Here is a 21,374-nt window from a genome sequence, read left to right as displayed (position 1 = left end):
GAACACAGCGTCCTTAAATAATCTTCAAAATAATGAATTTTAGAAGCTGTAAAATGTCTTAAATATTAATATTTATTTGACAGTTTCCCTATGATTTAATAGTTAATTTGCTTCCTATTATCATGTTATAAATAACACCATGATGAACATCTTACTCCTATAAAAATAACCTTCAAATATATCTTAAATCTATACTTTCAAGAACAAAGTGAGAGGATTTCACTTCCCAATTCCAAGTCTATACCTTTATTACCACCATCTCTCTTTTAGTTCAGACAACAGATTCCTAACTGATTTTCCTGCCTTTCTTCTTGACATCTTCCCATTCCTTATGCCTCTACATTCAACTGATAACCAACCAATTCATCATCACCTTTCAAGATACCTGAGTGTCAAACCCTCCAGGGAGCCAGACTGATTGGAATGATTTTTCCATAGGGCTCCCTCATTGGCACCTCCCGCCTATATTATGTTACACACATCATTTTAAAATGACATGTTTCCAAGTCTCCTTCCTTCTAAGATTATAATTCCCCTGAAGGCAGAGAACCTCTATCTTTTTCTTCTTTGCAACCTTAGCACCTAACACAGTATATGACACACAGTAATTTCTTAATAAGGGAGCTGAAGTGAACTATTAAACTAAGATAGTTTGAGTGTGCTACGGAAATGCAATTTTTCTAAGCCCCCATCTACATTTTACAATGTGGTTTTTCATCCTTGAGCACACTAACAAGGCCTAAAATTAAATCAAAGACATGCAACCTGCTCTTGTACAACATAAAGACCCTTTGTATCAAATGCAATCTTTTTTTTTTTTTTTCGGCCCCACTGCATGGCTTATGGGATCTTAGTTCCCTAACCAGGGATGGAACCCAGGCTCCAGTATTGAAAGCACCGAGTCCAAACTCTAGACTGCCACGGAACTCCCTCAAATGCAATCTTTAAATAAAAAAAGAACTGATATAAAAAATGATCAAGAAGTTCACCACACTTCCTTCACCAAAAAAAGTGCACAAAGATGAAGACAAATATTATACTGTAAATGCTTACATAACCTCAAGCTTACAAATGTAGAATCATTTCTCTTCTATTCACAGAATGATCGAGATGGTTGTTTACAAATTTAACACAAAACTGAACTCATTACAGAAATGGGAAGGAGTAAAGGACATTTAAAATGTCTATTATGTAGCATGTATAAGAGGTGCTTTAGGACAGTTAACTCATTTTAATAGCCACACAACCCCTGTGATAATTATTACTAACTTCATTTTATATCTGAAGTAACCTTCTAAGAATTCCACAGCTAGTAAATGACAAAGTGGCATTTCAGACTCAGGAAGGTCCAATTTCAAAGCCACAATCCTCCCCCTTCCTCACACTATGAGAACACCTAGGAAATGCCCTAGTTTTCAGTTCATTACCAGAAATGTTGCTCCCTGGAATATCAGGGGAAAGAGTAGAAATGACTAACAGCCAGCTCGAGGTTGAGGCTGTACATCTATGGGAAACCAAGATTATTTGCATTGTGCTCTGTTTGATTTAGTTCCCTGCCAAATGTCATGCCAGAGCCTTGACACAACAGAGATTTGTGCCTGGAGACATTCATTCTCTGTCTGGCAGAGTACATCGGCTGGCATATTTTCCTTGCATATTCTAAAGTCATACCCATCTCTGAATAGGGACTGAAAATGACTAAGAGGAAAAACATATGAAAAAGAGTCAAGAAAAAAACTAAATGTATTTCAATATTAAAATCTCAGAAAATTATCCATATATGCAGATGAATAGCTTATTCTTTCATATAAGGGTAATGTGGAACACATACCATATACTTAGAGCCAAATTTAAAATATAAATGTGTATATAAGTGTATTTCCCCAAAAACTATGCATACAGACATCAATTATTATTCATGTTAGCGTATATAGCCACATTTTTCTTATAACCACAAACCAACTTCCAACTTTTCTTTCAATATAAAATTACTTTATCATGCAGAAAATTAAAAAGAACTGCCTTGCCAGTTTCTGTGTGGGGTTGGAAGGACCCCCAGGTAGAGTAAATGATCTAGAGAAGCTTTAGAGAAATTATAATCAGACATTTGTGAAGCCATTTGATACTTAAGTATCTCTAAATAAACAATATCAAACCTTCTATCAATACTTTATCACTTAAATTCCTCATGTGTTAATTCAAGCAAGTTTTCTCATGCTTTCTCCATAGTGAAGGACTGGTTTTAATAGCTCCTATTTGTGAGTTTCATTTTCACTTTCATCTGTCTTCGCCTTTCTCCACTACAGTCCCTGACAATCTTAGTTCCTTTGGTCTTAACTCAGAGCTCCAACCAAGTACTTTTTATTCATTATATACACTTTCTTTTCAGCTCCCTCTTAGGATTCAAGGCTGTTACAGTTCTTGATCTTTATAATGTTCTTTGTTCCATTTTTTTTAATTGGAGTATAGTTGCTTTACAATGTTGTGTTAGTTTCTGCTGTACAATGAAGTGAATCGGCTACATGTATACATACATCCCCTCCCTCCCACCCTCCGCCCATTCCACCCATCTAGGTCATCACAGAGCAGCTAGCTGAGCTCCCTGTGCTACAGAGCAGGTTCCCACTAGCTATCAGTTTTACCCATGGTAGGAAATCATAGGCATCCTGTATCAGCCTTCTACTGGCCGCCTTATCTTTCATATAGCACATTTATATACTTATTTAGCTGTGCGTGTGTGTTTATTTTCCTGTTTGCTTCCTATTTTCACACTGATTTGTAATTTTAAACTAATTTCACCATTTGATTCACCAAAACCTAGACACTCTTAGGTAGTTCTTTACTAGTAATTTAACTGACCTATATCCTATTTCAGTAATTTACTCATCAGCGTCATTAAAGACTATGTTAAATACCTTCCATCAGCCTTAGAATAGTTCCACTGTTTTACTTGCAAGAGCATTAGCGACAATAGTCCTTTGAATATAGGTTGTGTGGATTAAGGCATTCTGTGGCCAGGCAATGCTATGTATTTAATAATCAGATATTTTATTCTGATACTTTATCACTAGAATCATATTTTGCCAGATGAAAGAGTATATATCATATACATAAGCATGTATTATAATTCCATATATCTAAGCCTGAGACAATAATGTAATTATTATAACATTTTTATATTTTACTCATGAAGAAAATTTGAAATATATTTTAAATGTGCATACCTTTGTCCAAGGCACATCCTGCTGTGGTCTCAGGACAGGAACCTATTGTAAAAAAATATATATTTTTTTATTAATATACTTAGTATTACAAACAGATTGAGAAATACCAATACATAAAACAAGACATGGTTTAAACCTCAACCATTGCTCAAAATGAGTATCTGCCTATTAATTTCAAAAAGATGGTCTATCTTTTTTGTCTTTTTTAGATGAAGTTACATAAAAGTCAATTTTAGGCAAAAATTCAGACACCACTTTTCAAAAGTCCTAAATGAATTACTATGTTCAAAACAGGAAGATGAAGAGGCAGGTTAAACAGGTTTTATAATAATAAAAGCCTTAGAATATTTGTTGATCAAAAAGTGGCATCAGCACACCAATTAAAGTTAACAGAGAATCATTTTCACAGTAATAATGTTTCAAACTTTCAGGTAGTGAGACTAAAATATGTGCAGATAATAGATGTAAATATGTTCAAATGAACTTGAGTACTTTAGAAATCTAAAGAGGAAACAGAATCACATATTGCTGTGCTAAAGCCCAATATTTCCATCATTTCTATTTTATTATTCTATTAGATGCAGTGACACATTTCCAAATATGTCCAGAGACCCATCCACATAAAAGGACAGAGCTAAATCTAAGAACCCTCATTGCAAATGTGATAATAATAATTACAAGGACTTCAATTAAATGCAGAATGAAAGAACCACTTCATTCATGGTTTCTGACATTGTCTGCCTGAAATTTCCAGATGTGGGGAAAAAAATCAGAGAAACAAACTTCCTTTGTGACCTCTACCAGTATGTTGGGATAAAAATTTAACCATGAAATAATAAATAGCGCCTATAAAATAGAAATAAATATAATGTTTTCTTCCATACGTAAAGATCACTAACCTAAATGAATTTAGTTCTAGAAAGCACCAGAGTGGTAATCCAGTAAACTGGATTCAAACTCTGAATTACAAAGTTCTCATTTTTATATGGTAATGCCTCAGGAACTTCTGGGTGATGGGAAGAAACCAAGACTCCACGTTGCCTATGACATTCCTTCAGCCATTATTCAAGCCAAGTAGCCATGTACAAGTGCATATACAAACACACACACATTCATACACACTTTTCCTCTCTCACTTGAAAGGTCTACATAAGGTAATGTTTAGTGACAGGATTTTGTTGCTTAAATACACACACACACACACACACACACACACAAATTTAGGCTATGTTTTAAATTTTATGGCCCAAACTAGAATTTCACACTTTTGGGAGCTGAACTTTGGTCCTTGGATTACTAACCAGTTTGGATTTAGACAATGTACATAACCTTATCTTAGCCTCAGTTTATCACTTATAATGAAGTTGTAAAGATTAAATGAGCTAATACAAAAAAATTGCTTAGAACACTTCCTAGGGCATAGGAAGTGGCCAATAAACATTAACTATTAAAAACTATAAAATGTTTGAAAAGTAAAAATTGTTCAAATATATTAAATTATTTAAATATCTAAAAAATATTTTAACTCATGCTTTCTAGTCTACTCATCTCTCAGTATGAAAGAGTTTGTATTGGGTTGGCCAAAAAGTTCATTTGGGTTTTTGGTACCATGCTACGGAAAAACCCAAACGGACATTTTGGCCAGCCCAATATTTTTTCTATTTTAATACAATTATATTTATATTCACACAATTATAATTAAGTGCAAAATAATTGAGAAACACATAAAAAAATGAAACTTTATTCATGAAAGAACTTCAGAGAAATCTAAGTGGCATTTTTTTGGTCTTTTGTTTTGTTTTGTTTTTGCAGGGGAATGAGGTATTTTAAGTGGTATTTAATAGCTATCATTCTATGTTCTGTGTTTTACTTATGGTCTGGCATGACTAGAGGAACAGAAAATCTTGGTAAATGACAGGGAGGCACTTAAAGTTTTCACCAGCCAAGCAAGAATCCAGTTGTCTAACATCCGTGGGAGTAGAAGCATAGGGTGAAGAGAAAGTACGAAACTCTGGATAGTCAGCATTACAGCCAGACTATAATGAATTTATCACAGAAAAACATGGTATCAACAAAGTCAGGGCTGGATTCACAGAAAAAACAATCCCCAAATTCTAAAATCTCCACTTCTCTGGCCAGTAGGAATAATTGGGGTTTTAAAGATAGGATTAAGGGTGTTTGCTCTGATTTTTCTGATAGGAACATATACTCCTATAAATGGAAATAAGTTGCAGGAGGAAAGGGAGGAGACATATTTTAAAATAGTGGTTTAATTGAACTTAGCATAGGCTAGACTTAGGAGGAAAAAAAAAGACTTGAGATGAGAAAAGGAAAAAAAAAGGAAGAATAAAAAAGACAAGAATAAAACACCTATAGACTCAATAAGGAAAATTCTAAATATCAAACCTGATAGACAATATATTTGGAAAACTGTGTTCCGACCAGCAGCTGTTTTTTAGATCTGCTAATGGTGGTGAAGGGGAGGTGGTGTATCATTATTTCATTGACATCATTTAACTGTTTTAACTCAGGCATTTTCTCCTAGGGCTAATTTCCTCCCGCCACTCCCATGGCCCGGAACATTTGGCAATCCCTGGAGACATTTTTTGTCACAGCTCGGTGTAGGGTGCTATAGGCATATAGTGGTTAGAGGCCAGGGATGCTGCTAAACAGCAGACAATTCACAGGACAGGGATCCACAAGAAAAAAATTTTCAGCTTATAATATCAATCATGTGGGGCTTCCCTGATGGCGCAGTGGTTGAGAGTCCGCCTGCCGATGCAGGGGACACAGGTTCGTGCCCCAGTCCGGGAATATCCCACATGCTGCGGAGTGGCTGGGCCCATGAGCCATGGCCGCTGAGCCTGCGCGACCAGAGCCTGAGCTCCACAACGGGAGAGGCCACAACAATGAGAGGCCTGCGTACCGCAAAAAAAAAAAAAAAAAAAAAAAAAAAAAAATCGTGCTTAGGGTGAGCAAACCTGTCTGAATTATCAGGGGATATGGGAGTTTCCTGCTACCTCAACTCTTCACAAACCCTCCCAAATTATGAGATCTTATCATTTATGTAGAGTGAATCTTCAGGAAAAAGAGTACTAACCCTGGTCAAGAGTCCTATTTAAAGACTGCTCACTTAGTACTTAATGAAGCCATGCATTAAATTCAGGTTGATCAGGTAACTAGTCACAAAGTTTTACACTGCCTCAATCTGAACCCTATAGGTAACTGTATTCTCACTCCTTTTCTCAAATGTTTTTCAAGGTCAGAAAATATTTTGGTGGATTATCATTTTTCAGTGTTTTTCTCTTAAAGAACACTAAATTTAAGGCCATATATTATGCTGCTTGATATAATTCAGTTTGATTAAGAGATAGGTTATTTGCCTTATTATTAGAAACTGGATAATACACCATAATTCAATAGTTAACAACCACAATAAAAAATAAGGTGGTTGAATATTACTGTTCTATTTTTTAATTTACATAAAAATAACAACTAACCTTCTGTAAGCAAATCTAAGATATATGGCTATTGAATAGTTACATAAAGAAACAATACGTGCAGTGACTTGGACTAAAACTCAACTTTGATAACAGTTTGTTACTATTTAAGGTAAACTAAAGTGTAATTCTGCACTGGTCTAATTTTGCTCATTTGAGAGTATCTTATTATCATGGTGCTAAGAGTATTTAACCTGTAAACTATAATGTTTTTTAATTTTGATTTAGTGGTAGTTACAAACTAAAAATCATACCATTTTTTAATTTGTAAACTGCCCTCAAGGATCTTCTCTGCAAAAGCCCAAAATCTCAGGAGGAAATTCCCTAAAACTATTCATTAATTACAGGTGAATTTGGACAGCTAAAAGCGATGCACTGGGGAAAGGAGGAGGAAAAGAATAGGAGAGTTTACATGTTTACTTTTGTGATTCAAAAGAGAAGCCTATACTTAGAGCAAACTTAGAAATGGTCAAAACACATAGCAATGAAATGTCACAGGACCTACGTGTCCTTCCTATATGTTGAGCACAAGAGGAGTTCTTACCAAAGTATATCTAAGCCAACAGTTACTTCACCAGAGCCGAAACACTATTTTACTCCAAAATAAATAAGCAGCACAGTGATGTATGCCCCTTATACCCAATATGAATACTTCAGAGATGCTGTTATTGCTCCCACCTTTATTAACTATTAGTATCTAATAAATTTGACTATATAATGTATATAGCTAATTTTCAGATACAAAGTCAGTATTTTATACCATTTCTTATCCCTGTCTATTTCTTTAGTGGTACCAAGTAAATAGTTGTTAATGTATGCATGAGACAGTGCATGTATTTAAAAGCTACATTTAATTTTTTTCCATACCTTATTCATATTGTGAAGTACAGAATAATTTTATGTCATTTATGGTCACAAATGGATGTATCCATTTCCATGTGACATATAGTAAGTTTGTAAGCATAAGCCATAGAGCTTATCATGGAAGACTTTCTCTAGGCTACGTCGTTTTTCCCTGTCAAAACTGTCAGAAGATCGTAAGGATAGGGGCAGAGTTACTCCTCATCACCTTATTTAAATGTTAGGTCCTTAAAATGACTTAATTTTTCAACCTATCTCAGAGAAAATTTTTACTCCATTTTCATTTCCCTACTGATATATGACCCAACTTCAGGAGCAAGTTCAATAGATATGCTGTTATGACAGCTCTAGAAACCAATGAAAATGGTAATTTCCAAAGTTAGATTGCAGCTATACACAAACATGCAACAGAGGTAAATATTATCTTCAGTGTTCTCCCATTTTCTATTTAATATTTATCTTTCTCTTTTATGGGCTTATTGCATAACCAATGCTCTCCTGATTTTTCCAGGTTTCAAGGGCTTGTCTATCAGTGGACACAGCTTCTGTTTCCTGCCTCCCCAAATGTACTTTCAAAGTGATTCTCTCCTGACCTAAAGAAAGAGTCTAACACAAAGATTTTAATTACTGAGAACAGCTTGGCCTATATCTATCTTTGAGGGAATTTGTTTGCAAAAAGCAAATAATACCATTTTTAATAAAGCAAGCCTTTTGCGATATTTTGTTTTGTTTTGATAGTGATGAACAGGTGTGATAAAATTCCCATCTTCACTCATTGCTGGTGGTAGTATAAATTGGAAAGCAATTTTCCAGCACATCTCAAACTCTACAAGATATTTGCTCCCTTTCACCCACTTATTTCACTTCTGGAAATCTCTCAAAAAGACGTATCAGCATATGCTGACACAAACATTTATGTATTCTGATAATCCATTTCAATGTTATTTACACCAGCCCCTCTCCCCGCAAAATGGAAATACGCTAAATATCTTATAATACAGAAACTGAATTGTCCCACAGCTAAGGAAATATTGTGCTTTAATTTGTAACCATATTTTCAAAAACAAGTTAACAGCATAGGAATATAAAGTGACCTTTACAATTTTAGGTGAACACTTCAAGATACAACAGCATTCCATTGTGTAAAACTAAATCCCCAAACTCAGGAATTCCCTTTAGTCTTGCTCCCCTTAAATGAAGAGTCTCCTTTTATAAATTAGTGAAACATTCAATTCCAAGAAGTAGACATAAGTTTTTCAGCAGAGTCCTCCATTACTTCAGAAGGAGCAGGGAGAAAGAGATTTTCCACAGTTATAGTCTGTGACTACAAACTAGCAACTGCTTCACTCTTGAAATGAACTGCCTCTGTCTATTTTACAGCCAAAATAACTGGCAAAGATGACATCCAATTACAACTTTCCTTTCTCATTTGGAGGATCAAGTGGTAGTCTTCCTTTATTTCCTAACAGAGGTATCACCAAGCATCTCATGACATAAGCCATAAAAACTAAAGAATATTCCATACTTTGATCTATCCCCTTTGTTATGAGGTACATACATTGTTTTATTGGAATAGAACAGTCTAAACCTTGTTGTACCATGATTGCCAAGTGCTAAACTCTTTAGCAAATCCTTATTTTCAGAAATAAAACATTGTTTTACTATTTAGTTACTTATGTTCTTGGGCAAATCGCTTATCCTCAAAGGGGATGATGATTAAATAATCTCACAGTGAATATTATCAAGTTTAACAGCCTACTAAAGTCATCCACCTGAATAAATATATGTACCTATAAAGTGGTCACTCTCTATATGAACAACTATTTCTATTTATCAGACACTGAAATTTTTAGTTTGAAGGAGCCAGTAGCAACATAGTTGCCAAATTATACCTTTAAATGTGAGTTGGGCACCAACAGAAGCCTAGAAGTGGTTATTAAAAAGAAAAAAAAAGATTCTGTGTAAATGTTAAACACTATAGTGGGTTATACTCAACATATTTTTTTTTGTTTGAGGTTTATGAACATAGTGTGAATCCGGCAATTCTTAAGAAGGGTTGATTATAATATTCTTTCCCCATCGTATTCATGACAGCACTTCAAAAATGCCCAATTTTCAAAAAAAAATCAGAACCTACAGCAGTAGAAAACAAAACAGTGGATTTAATGTGGAGCAACAGCAGCACTGCCTGTATACTGGGTTTGCACATCATTATTCAGAATGCGGCATTAGCACCTCACAAGGGGGCAGGATGGAGGGAGCAGGTCTCTCATTATTTCTGAGAGCAGGACTTGAGCACCAGTTTGAAGATTTGAATGCTCCATTATCATCAGTCAATAACTAGTATTTATGGATCTGACACCCCACTGGATCATCAACTAATTACATTAATAATCAGATCTAATTTTCCTTTGTCTTTTTAATTTTAACCACAGAGAGTTTTGTCCGTGAAGGTCACTTGTTTTATGGTACTGCTAACACAGACACATCATCATTAATACTTTTGTTAAAATATTTCTATGAAGCTTAAGGGCTGGTTCCTTGTGAATTTTAATGTGTTTTTTGAGAAAGAGGAGATCAGGGTCCTAAATTCTAACTTTGTTGGAAACCCTCTGGTTTTGGGCAAGTCATTTAAAGTGTTTGACATCCTTTTCTGTATTGTAGAATGAAATAATTAGAATTTCAATCTAAGGATTTTTGAGTATTTATAGTTCTATACCTAAACTTTTGGGGGAAGAAGAGTGGTAGATGGGAGTTTTATACAGCATCCAGAAGCTAGAATCTTCTAATTAAACTTTCTTCTTTAATTCCTCATCCAATCCATCTTCTATTCCATAATAGGCATATTACCCCAAGCGTAAATTCTGTTTGTCCTTCTCCCACTAATGTCCTAAGAGGGCTTTTCATCACCTAAGACAATATATAAACTTCTTGGTTTTGGCATTTCATGAAGTAAATAGTTCCTATCTTGCTCATTTCCCACCATTCACTCATATCACCCTTCCACTCCAAAAAACAAACAAAAAAAACAAACCACTTGCTATTCCCTGAATACATTACGTTCTTTCACTTCTGTGTTTTTCATATTCTGTTCCTTGTTCTCTGAATACTCTTTTCCTGTTTCCCCTTCTGGCTAAGTTCCTACTCAGGCTGAGTCCTTCATAGCTCAGCTCATACCATCCCGCTTTTGATTCTTTTCTTGAGCTTATTTATATGACCCTAAAATAGGTATCTCTTATATGCCTTGCATTCCTGCACCCATAACCCTGTACTCCAATTATTGCTTTAAAGGTAAGTCTCTTCCAAAGTACTGATCAGTTCCTAAACAGAAGGGACTTTGCTTTGTAAGTTCTTTTATTTAGCACCTAACACAACCTGGCACATAACAGGCACTAAGAAAACATCTGTTGAATGAATGGATAAAAAAATTAACTGTTTCATAGAATAATTTATTATTAGTTGCTCCTTTTTCATGTGCAAAAAAAAAAAACAACAGTCTAATCCTTTTACAAGAGAATACTGAACATGTTAGTTTAATAACCTAATCAGCTGTTACATGTTAGAATAGAGATGGTGACTTACACTAGATGTTTCCTTATCTTCAAAATTACTTTTTTCAAAACCTTAAATTGAAAACAAAAAGAACAATATAACCCCATAAAACACCATTTATATCCTCTGTCCAATAGCCATTCACTTCCACTTCATAGCACACCAGACAGCAGGCCTTACTCATTAACTAGATAATAGCCAGCTAATTTTATGCACAGGTTTTCCAAATAGTCAGTACGTACTTTCTCAAATCCTCTGGGTTGAAAGGTATAAATTCAATTTTCTAGTCATCCTCTAAAACTACTTTTTAAGTTGAGCATCCATGTGAGGATATTTGGGGCACCACTGAAGAGTAGTTTAATAAATGTGTACCTTGCCATACACAAGCTCGTGATATGCTATCATGGTTAACCTGTATTATTCTAAGAGCACTGGAACTTATGTAAGAAAACTAGATACACTCTTATCTCTGGGTTTCAGATCTTATACTATATAAAATGAGATGATCAAATTTTTTTTTAAAATGAAGTTTAGAATTCTTATTTGAGAAGAGAAAAAAATACCATGGGTGTCTGGTACCACTTTCCCCTACCTATCCCCAACACACATACAAACACACATATGGGTGTGTACAAACAACTAAAGGAATAGTTCAAAGAATAAATATACCTCTTGAATATAAATATATAATTTTAGAAACATCAATATTTTACACTAATTTTAAAGAAAGACCTTACTATTCTTTGTAAAATGTATTAAAATAAGTGAAAAGCATAAATTGCAAGCGTCTACACAAAGAGAATTAGAGTACCACTGGGGGGGGGGAAGGGAATACATTCTTTATCAGAATCAGCCCAAAGGGGTTTGTACATGAGTCATTGTCTAAAATACTATCTGCATATCAGAAGGGAGATGATACAAAAGCCTGGACAAAGCAGATACTCCAAGGGCAGGAATAAGGGCTAGCTGTGATTCACTAATAAATGGCAATGGTGAGACTGGAAGAAGAAAATTAAATTTGATCATTTTGACCAATAATAAATAGTTGCCTAATTAAAGTGTTACATGTGAGTCTCTGTGAAGAGCTACATGCAGATATGTAATATATCAAGTAACAGAACAAGTATAACTCACCAAATACTGCCTAAAACCGAGTAGGCCCTCAACAAATATTAGTTTCCTTTCCCTAAACTAGGTTAAAACTTTTGAACTCGAAGTTTATCCTTAATGAACTTTCAGAATTTCTCAAAAGGGCTATTCCTTCTGTCCAGTAGGTTTTTACACCCTCCTTTTTCCTAAAAATACTACTTTCCCCTGTTATCTATTAGCTAACTTCTATTATTTGTCATATCTCAATTTAGATAATCTTTCTCCAGAAATATACCCTGGTGTGTGTGTGTGTATGTATGAACATGCACAAATGAACATGGCAGTCTCTTAGTAAACACATGCTAGATGACATAAGATATACTGTCTATTGTCATATGTATAGATATAGATAGGCCATTACAATATATTTTGATGCCATTATTGAAGTTATAATTGAAAAAGCAGATAAAAATTAATATTTTCTAAAAATCCTTAAATCCTTCAGACCCATTGAGTGAAGGAACACATTTGCCTACTTAAAAAATTATTGAAAAACAAAGACCTTTCAAAATTGAGGCAAATTAAAAATTTATTGAGGGAAATTGAAGTAATCTTTTCTAAAACTCTTTTGACAGAACATGAAACCTAGGCTGAGAGAAGTTAAGGAATTTGTTTAGTCTTACGTGGGTAATTAATGGCAGACCTAAAACTGGATCCCTAAGTACTGACCTTTCCGTCCAGTACATGCTGTCTTTGGGGAAGAACTTCTACAATGAGCATAAATAGCTGTGAGTGATTCATGTGGAAAATAAAATAAGGACACAAAAGGTTGACTTAGGAATTTTACCTCCTTAACTGTGCTATACTGTCAAGTCCTCAAAAGCGTTAAAAATTCCATTGTTTAACAGGTAATTTTCAATGTAAAGTTAAAATGTTATGTTGAATACTCAGGAAATCTTCAAAATGAAAGGAAATTTCATTATTTTGTGGTTGGTATACCTACTTCCATAGAACTTGCCTAGTTTAACATTATTCTTCAGGTAATTATAAATACCAGTCAACTGATTTACATTGTTTAAGGTATAAATAGACAAGCCCAAGATATAAACTAATGTAATTTAGATACATGAAGGTAAATAACCAAATTACCATGGAATTTGTTATTCCCCCTTTATATTTAATCATTTTGTTTAAATTCTTAAGAGGCTAACAGGGATGATTTCTATTCTTTTAAAATAAAAAAAAAAAAGAGAAATATTAAAAGCTTTCTCCCATGCAAAGTTAAGTCTTAGTTATTTCTAAAAGTACAGTTGCTTTAGATTCTGTGTGTGTATTATACTCTCAAATGATATTTTCTTGCTCATTATAGGAGATATGTATATTATATATCTTTAGTTTTTTTAAGTAAGTATATTATACAGTGCAATGAGAAAAATTAATTTTCAGTTTCTCTCTTGCATGAAATATCTGAGCTAATAATTTGACCTAGAAGGACTAGAATCTTATTTCTTTTCATTAGATTTCCCCTTTTACCAAAAGCTTTGTTAGCCTACTGAGTCATGACGAGTAATCCTTTACATGCTAGGGTACACTGTTCTTCCTGATGAAGTAACAAATTAAAATGTAATGTGAAATGATGACGCCAGGAATACTGAGGAATAGCCATTGATGTGGGAAGGGACCCATGATTAAACCAAGATATGCATTTTAATTATAATTTTATCAAACTGATAATGCAGAATAAAATGCAGTTTGAAAGAATCCAAGGACATAATAAGCAGCATAAGAAAGCTATTTCAGAGCCCCTGCTGTCTCCCCTCCGTTCTGCTGTGTGGCCCTCCTCTCACCCTCCACCTCCCCAAAACCTTATTTTGTTATATCTCGCCAAGAATTAGGAAGCAATCAAATGATTTTTCACCACCTTCATCTCAAGCTAAGGTAATTATTGGTCTGGAGTTTTGATTTTTTCTTTTTTCTGTTTTCTTTTTTCCTTAAACTTGGTTTGCTTAAGAGTAAAATGAACCACAGTACTTATCAGCTCAATGCATACACAAGTGATACTGAAGGCAACCGACCGAGACTGAAGCCAAAGGTTAGCTGCAAATCCATTAGTGATTTTAAATAGTGGGGGAAAAAACTTCTTGGTGAGTCCATGATAAAGCTGAATAATTGCAGGAGTCACAAAATAAGACAATGTAATTTGCATGATGTCATCAGACTGATTCACAGAAAGCTTAAAAGAGTGCAAAAGGTTTCCTGCGAGATGACCAAAGCCATATTTGCTGTTCATGTATCTAAAAATAAAATTTCTTATTTTTGACACACAGTACATTTAGTAGCTACACAGAGCCAGAAGCTAACATACCTAGAAATTTTTCTCACCATCTCTGAAGCACTCACATATCACAGAAATATCTAGAATTTGTAAAATATACTGTGGAAAATTCTGAAGTATATACTGAGGGAAAATTTAGTGACATAATTTTCAATTAAGTTTGCATGCTTTTTATGATTTATTTGGTGTTAATAAAATTCCAACCATGGTATCCACAATTTATATTTAAGGAAAAATGAATCTTTAAGATCTAATCTCACCTTCTAGAATTACAAATTACTGTACTGTTTGCTTTGTTCCTGTTATACATTTTTTTTCCCTCAAAGCTATGGTGAACTTTAATAAGGGAGCTCTCACATCAGATATTTTATCATCATTAAATAATCATAGCACTTCTTATTTTAAGAATTTTTAATTAGCTGATCAATGACATAATAGAGACCATACTGATTCATTCAAAGCAATTACAAAGCGTTGGTTCTTTAATGCAGCTGTGGTGGCTTAAAACTAGAAGAAAATTGCAATGTCAATATATATTTGCCCATGTATATTACTAGCATATATATACATAACTATATGTATATATGATGTTATGAACAGGGTTTGGTGTGGGGAAGGTTTGAATGAATGTAACTCACTGTTCCAGCAAAATTTAGTTAAAAACATGTTTTGAAAAAAGAACTCTAAGTTAGCTAAAGCCTTTGGAAGGAATGCTAGTCTTAACTAATAAATAGGAACAAAAATAAGAAACAACGTATTTTTTTTCTGCTTAATAGTAATAGCAAGTAACAAGTGACATAAAGCCTATTATATAATAATAAAGAGAAATAATAAGGGAAATACAAAATCACCATCAGGTAAACATCACAATAATAACTGCTGCAGGTAAAATTCAACAATGGATGCTAAAATAATTGGATGAAGCAGGATATTCACATAGCCTTAAAGTATCTCTCCCAATTTTTTTTTTTTTTTTTTTAGTTTAAAGGGAAAAATAGTAAATTTAAAGTGGAAAGACTAGGCACATGCTACCTTAATTGAGTACATCCAGAGGGATAAAATATACTATATACCTCCTGATATTATGCACTGAGAAGGATAAAACACTGCTTTTGTGGAACTGCTAAAAATACTTCAGCCTGATCTAATCATGAAAAGCATCACACAAACCCAGAGCAAAAGTCATTCTACAAAGAAACTGACCACTACTCAAGTGTTGCAAGATCATGAGAGACAAGGAAAATTTAGCAACTCTCATAGATTAGCAGAAACTAAGAAAACAGCAACTAAATATAATCTGGGATCCTACTTTGGATTCTGAAACAGAAGAAAACATATTTGTGGAAAAAACTGGTGACATTCCAATAAGGACCGTGAATTAATTAGTACTATTGTTCCGGCGTTAACTGTATAACTGTACAAAGACATTATTATGACTATGTCACGTGTTAACATTAGGGGAAGCTGGATGATGGGCATATATATATACACCATGTCATTTTTTGCAACTTTTTTGTTGATCTAAAATGTTTTCAGGACTTCCCTGGTGGTCCAGTGGTTGAGAGTCCGCCTGCCAATGCAGGGGACACAGGTTCAAGCCCTGGTCCGGGAGGATCCCACATGCTGTGGAGCAACTGGGCCTGTGTGCCACAACTACTGAGCCTGCGCTCTAGAGCCCGCAAGCCACAATTACTGAGCCCACGTACCTAGAGCCCGTGCTCCGCAACAAGAGAGGTCACCGCAATGAGAAGCCCATGCACTGTGGCGAGGAGTGGCCCCCACTCGCTACAATTAGAGAAGGTCAGCGCACAGCAATAAAGAACCAACCCAGCCAATTTTTTTTAATTAATAATAAAAATTAATTATAAATTTTTTTAAAATAAATAAAATGTTATCAAAAATTTTATAGCTATTATAACAGAGATTCAGGCAGGTAATTAGATAAATCAAGCCAACACATTTCAAAACTTTCTTTGTAGCTACCAAATTATTCCAATGTCACCATTTCACTGAATTTTATAATCACTGTTCTAGTTCTTTTTTCCTCCAAGTAAACTGATGAGAATATATTACTTCTCCATATTTCATAATCAATAATATGAACCAAACCCATTGCTTAAGCCTATGTTTTCTATTTTCATAACATTCACCTATCCCCAAATATTATCTTGTTTATATTATTTCTTCAAACTCAAAACAAGTATTTATTAATTGCCACAACATGTCTTGTACTGAAGATGTAATATGATTTACAATGTATCTACCTGCGTAGATTAACAAGATCTAGAAAAATAGTTTATGTAATTTGCATCTTATATGCCTACTGTAAACCATTATCATGTAAGTGAAAATTATTTTGAAGGTTATTGATACATTTGCATTCATTTAATGGTTATACTCTTAGTTGAAAAAAAACAATTAGCATCAATGAGCAAAGATCAAGAACCTGAAGAGTTTTGTCATCATTTGATTTGTATATAATGGTATAAAATCATATAGGCAGAAAGGAGGAAATAAATTACCATGTAACAAAAATTTTGTAACATGAACTTTACATCTCTGGAAGAGAATGTGAAAAGCAAGATAGAATGTCGGAAGCACAGAAGCACAGTGGAAAATCCCTGGCTGGGATTAGCAATAAGAGGTGTATTTAAAATCACTTGCAGATGAGCAGTTCTAGATTCTCACTTTAATACTAGTTTTCTTATCTTTTGTTTTTAATCACAAAATTTTATATTTTCCCCATAGTTCACTGAAATAATTTATAAAATATTTTATTTCAAAAAAGCACAAGAACTACGGTATAATGTTAACACTATCAGTAGAAAATGAGTAGGTCATAGAGAGTACCACTTCACCAAACGTAAACTATTTGTTAGCTGACAGATGAAAGTCCAGATTTGCCTATGAGATTTGGAATTAGGACATTGAAAAACAATAACACTTTATGCTGCATACAAATTGAAATTAGTATGTTGTGAGTTTCCTGTATATGGGTAAGTAACTAAGGATGATGGCAAATAAGCATTTACAAATAAACATACAGAAATTATTTCAATAATAAAAAAGTCAAATCTCTCATTGTCCAAAATTAATTTAATTGATCAATTTAGTTTTCTCTGTTAATATTCTTTTATCACAGTTTTCCTTACAGTCTCTGTCCTAAATACATAAATTTTGTGAAAAAGAGAGTTAATTAGATTCCAGAAAAAAAAATAAATAAGGGAAGGGAAACTGGAAAAATAACAGGTATAAGGGATTTGGGACACCTAATATAATGGATAAGGAAAAAGATGATAGAAGAATTGTATCACAAAAGGTCAAAGACCTGGGAAAGATCAAAGCTCCAAAGAAAATGAAAAAATTAAATCTGTACAACCTACATAACTTGTATATTATAATTAGCAGAAATTCTTAACATCAAGTAAAAATAAACCATGAAGTTATAATTTTTCTAAAGCTGTTTCCGTTTTTTTTCTTTTATGCATATCTTAGTATATGGAAGAAGAGTACCTGGCAATATTTTTCTATTATAAAAAGTCATGTCATAAAAAAAAATAAGACCCCAAAAATAGTTCTTTCATTAAAAGGCAGTAACATTTTATTTGAACTCCATAGATCAAAGTAAAATATTAGTCTGATATAATAGAAAAAAAAAAAACCATTTAGTTAAAGAAAGGAAGATAGTAAGCAAAGACCAACCAGCAACCGGGTAGGTTTCATGCTTCCAACATTTTAAAATTTGGCCAAATTTGGTCAAATTTTAAAGAAGTATTATTTTGTCCACCTGAGGTCGATGTACAATAAGGAGTAAGCTGTTTAAAAAACCATTTAACTCTTTCAGATTCTTCATCTGGAGTGAAAATTATATCTAAAGTGGAAACAACTAGAAGAAATCAATGCTTTAGTCATGGATTTACTCAAAAGTCTTCAATGTTTCTCTGATGTTTTCAGAAATTGATTCAAATTCCTTTGCTGAGTATATTGCTATACTCCATTACCTAGGACAACCTGGCTGGCTGGCTGTTTCCTATAGCATTTCTTGCCTTTCCACACATTTAGCATTTAATGTAGGATACTTTGTATTGTTAATTATTTTTATGGCTCTGTATAGTTCTTTGTAAAAAGGAATTGCTTATGAGAACATTTCAGGAACCAGACCTCTATGCCTGGTAGAGAAAGCTCTGAGACAAAACCAAGGTAAGGCTCATAAAGTAGAATGACTAAGCCTGTACTCAAGCTTCCATTTTTTATAGCCACTCAGTGAGGTTCTCAGCACATAACTATCTAAGCATGAGACTACACTGGATGTCACACAAGGTGAGGTTCATAGAGTATAAAAAGACCCAAATAATAAATTGTTTGCTCCAAAATATTTCATCCTGAATTGTTATCTCTGTTCACAAGGCCAAGATCCTCTACTGGGTGGGTGGGGTGTGGGGGGTGGTTAACATCTTACCTGGGAATTTACCAAGAGAAGGTGGGAATCAAGGTTAAGGTGAACTAATCATCCTGACTACTGAAATCTCTCTTTCAGTATAAATAGCCTGGATAAGTTTCAATTCCAGTTCTGCCTTCAGACATGGAGCTTAAGAGCTTGAGCAAATATTTTATTTATATTTGTAGAATACTTAAAGAATACAAATAATTTCTCATCTCCAAAGGATCTTTTCAGTGCTGAACTTTTCTGATCTGTTCCCAATTTTCCTCTAATTCTAATGTAGAGGTAGGAATATCTAGCTCAGCATCCTGACTCTATTTTTCAGTAGCTCTCCATCCTGAGGTTTACCTTAACTGGATCTCAAGTCACTCAACTGTAAAAAGTGACAATTTATACAGCCTATGGATATTTTTTTTAATGAGGGGGAAAAAAGTAAAACATTTTATAAAATACTTATCAGTATAATCATAATTATCATCACCATCATAATCTAATTTGTTTTCCTGCCCCCAAGACCTATGAGCCCTGAGAACAACACCTGTTTACTGTTTGAGCAGTTGTTTTGCCCTGTTTTTCATAGTTTCCTGTTAAAACCTAACTGAGCCTCTGCTGCCCACTGCAGGAGGAAATGAGAAAAAATCATCTCCCTTCTGCCTGGATTCTCAGGTGGCTTTAATCACTAAGTGTTTTGTTTGTTATTCTGTGATTCATTATTTGAAAAATATAGTTTACTAGATATCTTCATACGATGAACTCAATGGTAGTTTAATACGTATAAAAGATAAGTTTGATTAACTATTATACCAATTATACAAAACTAAGAAAAATGACTGAAATTCAAACAGCACATAGTAACAATTATTTCTGTTGTTAGTTATGACGACTATATAGACATTTCCACAAAATGTTTGGCATTCCTATTCAGTTCCTATATTTTCTATTTTCCTGATATAATTATTTAATGGATCTATTCAAAACGTGTAATGCATTTCAGTCATTGCCTAGAATGGGGCCAACTATTATAGTAGCCAACAAATCAGCTTTGAATAAATGGATATACACAAATATACCAATACATGTGAAAAACCCACACTAGTCTTATAACATGCAGGGTAACCAGTTCAGTTTGAACAGGCTCTAGAGTTTTTGGTAGAAGGGTGAGGGTTCAGTATATATCATAAATTTAAAAAATGAACAGGAAAACGTAATAGGTAATGTGCTGAGTTTTATTTTTAACAGTTCATAATGGAATGTACTGAGAAGCTTTCCTCAAAATTTCTAGTACAGTAAAATCTTATTACAGATTTTTCAGGGATTATAGAAAAATGTTTTCTTGAACTGTCATTTTATTATGTTCCATATTACTATAAATATGTGGATTCTTACCTGAGGTTTAAAAGCCATTTTTTCATAGCTAAACAGAAGTCTTCAGTTAATTTTGTTAGTTATAATGAGATTACACCTTTAAAAATAAAATGAGTGTACTGGAGTTCTTTGTAAACTGTTCACATATTTGGGCTATAAAAGATCTGTAAGACCATAAAACCATAAGTGTATTTTTTAAAAGCTGAAATGGACTTCAAAGATGATAAATTTAAGGAGTTTGTTTTGAACTTGTTCAATTATGATAATGACCTTTAATTCTTTCCTAATGGCCTCGATGGAATTAATTGGTTATTTCAATATCAGGGCTCATCTTGTTTGGAATTTTAAAAGTCTCTTCTTTCCCATAATGGGTTCTATCAAGCCTATTTAAAATGTTCTGAAAGCACATTTTTAAGAGCCTTGACATTCTCCCTCTACCATCTCTCTTTCATCTTTCTTCATTATTTTCAGTAAAGAAGAAGCCATTTTTGTTCCTTTGTAATTCTGCTTTGGTCAAGCTATCATTTAGACCTTACTAACAGTCTTTTCTTAATTACATTTTCTATGTTGAGAAAATTTTGTGATTGGAAAGATATTATTTATAAAAATCTAGAAACTGTTTCCGCTTAATGGAAGTTACAAGCTATCAAATTTCTAAACAGGTGCCATGCTGCCATCTTCTGGTTATTTTGTAACAATGTTTCAAAGCTTATAAACTTTATTTTAAAAATGCCTCCTGATGTACTTTGAAATATTAGAAAAATAAATCTGTATTAAATTAAAGACAACAATTTGAATGATTAGAGTCACTATATCTAGAGTTCAGCTGGCCTGAAATCCTGAAGATAATGTCTTATACATTTAAGTATAATAACTGATTGGATCCAAAGATAGAAAAGATTGGGTCCAAAAGATAGAGAAGTGTTTTATACCATGATCATTTACCTTGGACACTAATGAGATGGTTTCATGACTTTTTTTTTTATCATACTACTTTTTACATAATT

General features: G+C 33.7%; 1 protein-coding gene across 3 annotated transcripts in view; it reads right to left on the bottom strand.

Moving 5' to 3' along the window:
• The window catches only part of PTPRD (protein tyrosine phosphatase receptor type D), a 2,148,730-nt gene that overhangs the window by 1,375,534 nt on the left and 751,822 nt on the right, over positions 1-21,374 (bottom strand). For all 3 annotated transcript variants that reach the window (XM_081238160.1, XM_081238163.1, XM_081238162.1), the window contains one exon: positions 3,225-3,266. The gene's annotated coding sequence lies outside the window, so the exon portion shown is untranslated. The remainder of the gene's footprint in view (positions 1-3,224; positions 3,267-21,374) is intronic.

Source organism: Mesoplodon bidens (assembly GCF_964165515.1).
Source record: "Mesoplodon bidens genome assembly, chromosome: 6".
Lineage (NCBI taxonomy): Eukaryota > Metazoa > Chordata > Mammalia > Artiodactyla > Ziphiidae > Mesoplodon > Mesoplodon bidens.
This window is presented reverse-complemented; position numbering and strand designations above follow the sequence as displayed.